At 36.6% G+C, this 7,737-nt stretch overlaps 1 non-coding gene across 1 annotated transcript; it reads left to right on the top strand.

Annotated features, from left to right (window-relative positions):
• The first annotated feature begins 2,492 nt into the window (after positions 1–2,492).
• LOC112793835 (small nucleolar RNA R71) lies at positions 2,493–2,596 on the top strand. The gene has a single exon (XR_003198527.1). It is a non-coding gene; the product is annotated as a small nucleolar RNA R71 (small nucleolar RNA).
• The last annotated feature ends 5,141 nt before the right edge of the window (positions 2,597–7,737 follow it).

The raw sequence follows: 7,737 nt of genomic DNA, 5'->3' as shown, positions 1-7,737 counted from the left end.
CAAGAGATGAAAGAAGAGAAGAAGAAGAAGAAGAAAATATGGAGGAGAGGGGGAGAGGTGTATTCGGCCAAGAAAGAGAGGAGAGGTTTGTGTTGTGTGAAAATGAAGTAGAATGGAGGGGTATATATAGGAAGGGGGGAGAGGGTAGGTTCGACCATTTAGGGTGGGTTTGGGTGGGAAAGATTTTTGAATTTTGAAGGTAGGTGGGGTTTTTGGGGAAGAGTGTTATAGGATTAATTAGGAGGTAAGGTGGGAATATGTTAGGTGGGGATCCTGTGGGGTCCACAGATCCTGAGGTATCAAGGATTTACATCCCTGCACCAATTAGGCATGTAAAATGCCTTAGCATACCATTCTGGCGTTTAAACGCCGAAGTGGTGCACGTTCTGGGCGTTTAACGCCCATGTGCAGCATGTTTCTGGCGTTGAATGCCAGTTCCATACTTGTTACTGGCGTTCAGCACCAGCTTTCCACAGGGCATATTCCTGGCGTTCAAACGCCAGGATGTTCCTTGTTTCTGGCGTTCAGCGCCAGATCCATGCTCTGTTCTGGTGTTGAACGCCGGCTAGATGCACCTTACTGGCGTTTAAACGCCAGTAAGTCCTTCCTCCAGGGTGTGATTTTTCTTCTGCTGTTTTTTATTCTGTTTTTAATTTTAATAATTTTTTTGTGACTCCACATGATCATGAACCTACTAAAACACAAAATAACAATTAAATAAAATTAGATAAAAATTGGGTTGCCTCCCAACAAGCGCTTCTTTAATGTCAATAGCTTGACAGTGGGCTCTCGTGGAGCCACAAAGGTGGTCAGGTCAAAGTTGTGGACTCCCAACACCAAACTTAGAGTTTGGATATGGGGGTTCAACACCAAACTTAGAGTTTGGTTGTGGCCTCCCAACACCAAACTTAGAGTTTGATTGTGTGAGCTCTGTTTGACTCTGTATTGAGAGAAGCTCTGCATGCTTACTCTCCCTTGTTACAGAAGGATAGTCGTGTGCCTTAAACACAAGGTAGTCCCCATTCAATTGAAGGACTAATTCTCCTCTGTTAACATCAATCACAGCACCTACTGTGGCTAGGAAAGGTCTTCCAAGGATGATGCATTCATCTTCTTCCTCCCTAGTGTCTAAGATTATGAAATCAACAGGAATGTAAAGGCCTTTAACCTTTACCAACACGTCCTCTACTGATCCATAAGCTTGTCTTACTGACTTGTCTGCCAATTGTAATGAGAATAAGGCAGGTTGTACCTCAATGATCCCCAGCTTCTCCATTACAGAGAGTGGCATAAGATTTATGCCTGACCCTAAGTCACACAGAGCTTTTTCAAAGGTCATGGTGCCTATGGTACAGGGTATTAAGAATTTCCCAGGATCTTGTTTCTTTTGAGGTAGAGTTTGCTGAATCCATGTATCAAGTTCACTAATGAGCAAGGGAGGTTCACCTTCCTAAGTCTCATTACCAAATAACTTGGTATTCAGCTTCATGATGGCTCCTAGATATTGAGCAACTTGCTCTCCAGTTACATCTTCATCCTCTTCAGAGGAAGAATAATCTTCAGAGCTCATGAATGGCAGAAGGATATTTAATGGAATCTCTATGGTCTCTATATGATCCTCAGATTCCTTTAGGTCCTCAATAGGGAACTCCTTCTTGTTTGAGAGACGTCCCAGGAGGTCTTCCTCACTAGGATTTTCATCCTTCTCCTCCCTTGTGCATTCGACCATATTGATTACATCAATGGCCTTGCACGCTCCTTTTGGATTCTCTTCTGTATTGCTTGGGAGAATACTGGGAGGAGTTTCAATGACTTTCTTACTCAGCTGGCCCACTTATGCCTCCAAATTTTTGATGGAGGACCTTGTTTCACTCATGAAACTCAAAGTGGCCTTAGACAGATCAGAGACTAAATTTGCTAAATTAGAGGGACTCTGCTCAGAATTCTCTGTCTATTGCTGAGAAGATGATGGAAAAGGTTTGTTATTACTTAGCCTGTTTCTTCCACCATTATTAAAGCCTTGTTGAGGATTTTGTTGATCCTTCCATGAGAAATTTGGATGATTTCTCCATGATGAATTATAGATGTTTCCATAAGGTTCACCCATGTAATTTACCTCTACTATTGCAGGGTTCTTAGCATCATAAGCTTTTTCAGAAGCTGCCTCTTTAGTACTGTTGGATGCATTTTACCATCGATTCAGACTTTGAGAAATCATGTTGACTTGCTAAGTCAATACTTTGTTCTGAGCCAATATGGCATTCAGAGCATCAATTTCAAGAACTCCCTTCCTCTGAGGCATCCCATTATTCACGGAATTCCTCTTAGAAGTGTACATGAATTGGTTATTTGCAACCATGTCAATAAGTTCTTGAGCTTCTACAGGCGTTTTCTTTAAGTGGATGAATCCACCTGCAGAATGGTCCAATGACATTTTGGAAAATTCAGATAGACCATAATAGAATATATCTAATATGGTCCATTCTGAAAACATGTTAGAAGGACACTTTTTGGTCATCTGCTTGTATCTTTCCCAAGCTTCATAGAGGGATTCACCATCTTTTTGTTTGAAGGTCTGAACATCCACTCTAAGCTTGCTCAGCTTTTGAGGAGGAAAGAATTTATCCAAGAAGGCTGTGACCAGCTTATCCCAGGAGTCCAGGCTATCTTTAGGTTGTGAGTCCAACCATGTTCTAGCTCTGTCTCTTACAGCAAAAGGGAAAAGCATGAGCCTGTAGACTTCAGGATCTACTCCATTTGTCTTAACAGTCTCACAAATCTGCAAGAACTCAGTTAAAAACTGATAAGGATCTTCAGATGGAAGTCCATGAAACTTGCAGTTCTGTTGCATTAGCGCAACTAATTGAGGTTTCAGCTCAAAATTGTTTGCTCCAATGGTCGGAATGGAGATACTTCTTCCATCAAATTTGGACGTTGGTTTAGTGAAATCACCAAGCATCCTCCTTACATTATTATTGTTGGGTTTGGCTGCCATCTCCTTCTCTTGTTCGAAAATTTCAGAAAGGTTGCCTTTGGATTGTTGTAATTTAGCTTCTCTTAGTTTCCTCTTCAGAGTCCTTTTAGGTTCAGGATCAGCTTTAACAAGAGTGCCTTTTTCCTTGTTCCTTCTCATATGAGAGAGAAGAGAAAAAGAAAAGGAAGAAGAATCATCTATATCTGGACAAAGAGGATCCTTATTATTATTAGTAGAAGAAGAAAGGAATAAAAGTGGAGAATCCAATCACAAGGGTGAGGATAAAGGCAGTTAGTAGAAGAAGAAAGGAATAAAAGTGGAGAATCCAATCACAAGGGTGAGGATAAAGGTAGTGACTGGAGATGAGGAGAGGTAAATAGAAGTGTTAGTAAATAAATAAATATATAGAAGAAGAGAAGAGAGGGAGAATTCAAAAATAATTTTGAAAAAGTAGTTAATGATTTTCGAAAATTAAAGATAAAAAATAATTAAAATTAAAATTTAAAACAACTAAAAAGAATTTTTGAAAAAGAGATGAGATATTTTCGAAAATTAAAGAGGAAAAAGTAGTTAGGTGGTTTTGAAAAAGATAAGAAACAAACAAAAAGTCAAATAGTTAGTTGAAAAAGATATTAAAATTAAATTTGAAAAAATAAGAAGATAAGAAGTTAGATAAGATATTTTGAAATCAAATTTTTGAAAAAGATAAAATTTTGAAAAAGATATGATGAAAAGATAAGATAACAAGATATGATAAAAAGATAAGATAAGAAGATATGATAAAAAGATATGGTTGAAAAAGATTTAATTTTTTAAATTAAAATTAATTGCTTAACTAACAAGAAACTAAAAGATAAGATTCTAGAATTTAAAGATTGAACCTTTCTTAACAAGAAAGTAACAAACTTCAAATTTTTGAATCAATCACATTAATTGTTAGCATAATTTCGAAAATTATGAAATAATATTAAAAAAAAGATTTTTGAAAAATATTTTTAAAATTTTCGAAAATAAATAAAAAAATGAAAAAGATTTTATTTTTGAAAAAGTTTTGAAAAGATAAGATTTTTAAAATTGAAAATTTGACTTGACTTGTAAGAAACACTAATTTTTAAAAATTTTTGACCAAGTCAACCCAAAATTTCAAAAATTTGGAGGGAAATAAGGAAAAGATATTTTTTGATTTTTGAATTTTTAATGAGAAGAGAGAAAAACACAAACATGATCCAAAACATGAAAATTTTGGATCAAAACACATGATGCATGCAAGAACACTATGAATGTCTAGATGAACATCAAGAACACTTTGAAGATCATGATGAACATCAAGAACATATTTTTGAAAGATTTTTTATGCAAAGAAAACATGCAAGACACCAAACTTAGAAATCTTTAATGCATGGACTCTAACAAACGAAAAATGCATATGATAAACAACAAAAAATGCAAAACAAGAAAACATCAAGATCAAACAAGAAGACTTACCAAGAACAACTTGAAGATCATGAAGAACACCATGAATGCATGAATTTTTCGAAAAAATGCAAGAACAATATGAATATGCAATTGACACCAAACTTAAAAATTGACTCAAGACTCAAACAAGAAACACAAAATATTTTTGGTTTTTTTTATGATTTTATTGATTTTTTTGGATTTTCTTACTAAATTTTTTGAAAACATATTTTGGAAAAAGGAAGTAATGAATTCATAGTCCTCAATCAAAATCCTATGAGTTAGAAAATTTTGAAAATTTTTCGAAAACAGAGGGAAAAATTTTGAAAAATATTTTTTTTTAAAACTTTTTGAAAAAAATAAAAAGAAAATTACCTAATCTGAGCAACAAGACGAACCGTCAGTTGTCTATACTCAAACAATCCCCGGCAACGGCGCCAAAAACTTGGTGCACGGATTTGTGATCATCAACAATGGCTCCAAAGACTTGGTAGTGCTCTCAAACGTGAATCACACTTAGTCACAACTCCGCACAACTAACCAGCAAGTGCATTGGGTCATCCAAGTAATACCTTACGTGAGTAAGGGTCGATCTCACGGAGATTGTTGGTATGAAGCAATCTATGGTCATCTTGTAAATATCAGTCAGGCTGATTCAAATATGATTGGATTAGATATTCAAAAGATAAATAAAATAAACAGGAAATAAAGATAAAGTTACTCATGTAATCCAATGGTGGGAATTTCAGATAGGTGCATGGAGGTGCTGTGTTCCTTTCGAATCTCTACTTTCTTATTACATTCATCCAGTCCTTCTTACTCCTTTCCATGGCAAGCTGTATGTAGGGCATCACCGTTGTCAATGGCTACATCTCATCCTCTTAGTGAAAAAGGTCCAAATGCTCTGTCACAGCACGACTAATCATCTGTCAGTTCTTAATCAGGTTGGAGTAGAATCTAGTGATTCTTTTGCGTTTGTCACTAACGCCCAGCCTTTAGGAGTTTGAAGCTCGTCACAGTCATTCAATCCCGAAATCCTACTCGGAATACCACAGACAAGGTTAGACTTTCCGGATTCCCATGAATGCTGCCATTAATTCTAGCTTATACCACGAAGATTCTGATCAAGGAATCCAGGAGATATGCGCCCGTTCTAAGGTAGAACAGAAGTGGTTGTCAGTCACGCGCGTTCATAGGTGAGAATGATGATGAGTGTCACGGATCATCACATTCATCAAGTTGAAGTGCAACGAATATCTTAGAACAAGAATAAATTGAATTGGATAGAAAATAATAGTAATTGCATTGAAACTTGAGGTACAGCAGAGCTCCACACCCTTAATCTATGGTGTGTAGAAACTCCACCGTTGAAAATACAGAAGTGAAAGGTCCAGGCATGGCCGAATGGCCAGCCCCCATGATCTGAGAACTAAACGTCCAAAGATGTCTAATACAATAGTAAACTATCTTATTTATACTAGACTAGCTACTAGGGTTTACAGGAGTAAGTAATTGATGCATAAATCCACTTCCAGGGCCCACTTGGTGTATGTTTGGGCTGAGCTTGATCTATCCACAAGCTGAGGCTTCTTTTGGAGTTGAACGACAAGTTGTAACGTGTTTTGGGCGTTCAACTCCGGTTCGTGACGTGTTTCTGGCGTTTGACTCCAGACAGCAACATGGAACTGGCGTTGAGCGCCAGTTTACGTCATCTAATCACGAATAAAGTATGAACTATTATATATTGCTGGAAATCTCTAGATGTCTACTTTTCAACGCCGTTAAAAGAGTGCCATTTGGAGTTCTGTAGCTCCAGAAAATCCATTTCGAGTGCAGGAAGGTCAGATTCCAACAGCATCAGCAGTCCTTTGTTAGCCTCCTATCAGAGTTCTGCTCAAGTCCCTCAATTTCAGCCAGAAAATACCTGAAATCACAGAAAAACTAATAGTAAAGTCTAGAAATGTAAATTTAACATAAAAACTAATGAAAACATCCCTAAAAGTAACTAGATCATACTAAAAATTACCTAAAAACAATGCCAAAAAGCATATAAATTATCCGTTCATCAGGAATCTAGCCATAACTTTGCTCCATCCCTCAAAGCAAATGGGAAGAGCATACGTTTGTACACCTCTGGGTTTACTCCATTTGTCTTCACAGTATCACAGATCTGTAGGAAACTAGAAATAAACTGATTTCAGTCTTCATGGGGAAGACCATGATACTGGCAGTTTTGTTGCACTAAGGTGACCAGTTGTGGCTTCAACTCAAAGTTGTTCGCAGCTATAGGAGGCATCACAATGCTTTTTTCATACAGATCTGCAGTAGGAGCAGAGTAAGAGCCAAGTACTCTTCTTTGTTGCTCATTCCCATTCGGATTTGCCATATTGGCATTAGCAGCATCATTAGGATCCAAAATAGATTCTGCAGCCTTGTAAAGTCTTGCTTGTTGTAAACGTCGCCTGAGAGTCCTTTCAGGTTCAGGATCAAAGTCTAAGAGATGTTCTTTGTCTCTGTTCCTGCGCATAAACAAACAGAAGACAAGAAAATATGGAACTCTCTACGTCAAAGTGCAGAGAATTTCCAGTGAGGTAACCTGAACTAGGAAACACCAAACTTAATTTCAGAAATTACTAAAATTATTAGTGCTATTAAAATTTTTAAATATATTTCTTTATTTTTTTTCAAAAATATTTAAAACAAATTTTAAATAAAAAAATGAAAAATAAAAATAAAACGCCTAATTTAAGCAATCAAACAACTAATAGTTGTTAATCACTATCAATCCCCAGCAACGGCGCCAAAAACTTGGTGCGATAATTTACAACTACAGACTAACCGGCAAGTGCACCATGTCATACCAAGTAATACCTCAGGTGAGTGGGGGTCGATCCCACGAGGATTGACGGATAAAGCAACAATGGTTAAATGATTTACTTAGTTAGGCAAGCAAAAAATAGTGTTTGAGTGTTGAAAGATCATTAAATAGTAAATTAAGACTTTGAAGACAACAGATGAATAAGTGGGAATAAAATATTAGAGAAATTAGTTAAGGTTTTAGAGTTGTCTATTCTTCCGGTTTAACTTTTCTTACTAACTATTTTAATCATGTAGGATTTAATTTATGGCAAACTATATGTGACTAGATCCTAATTCCTTAGACCTTTCTAGTCTCCTCTAAAATTCATTAACTGCCAATTCCTTGGTCAGTTAATTCCAATTAGAAGCTACATGATCAAATTCCAGTTTATATGCCACAAAAACTCTAATTACCCAAAAATAAAAGGATTATATGTCACGTATCCCGT

The sequence above is a fragment of the Arachis hypogaea genome, chromosome 3 (genome assembly GCF_003086295.3).
Source record: "Arachis hypogaea cultivar Tifrunner chromosome 3, arahy.Tifrunner.gnm2.J5K5, whole genome shotgun sequence".
Taxonomy (NCBI): domain Eukaryota; kingdom Viridiplantae; phylum Streptophyta; class Magnoliopsida; order Fabales; family Fabaceae; genus Arachis; species Arachis hypogaea.
The sequence above is the reverse complement of the archived record's forward strand: the minus strand, read 5'-3'. Positions and strand labels throughout refer to the sequence as shown.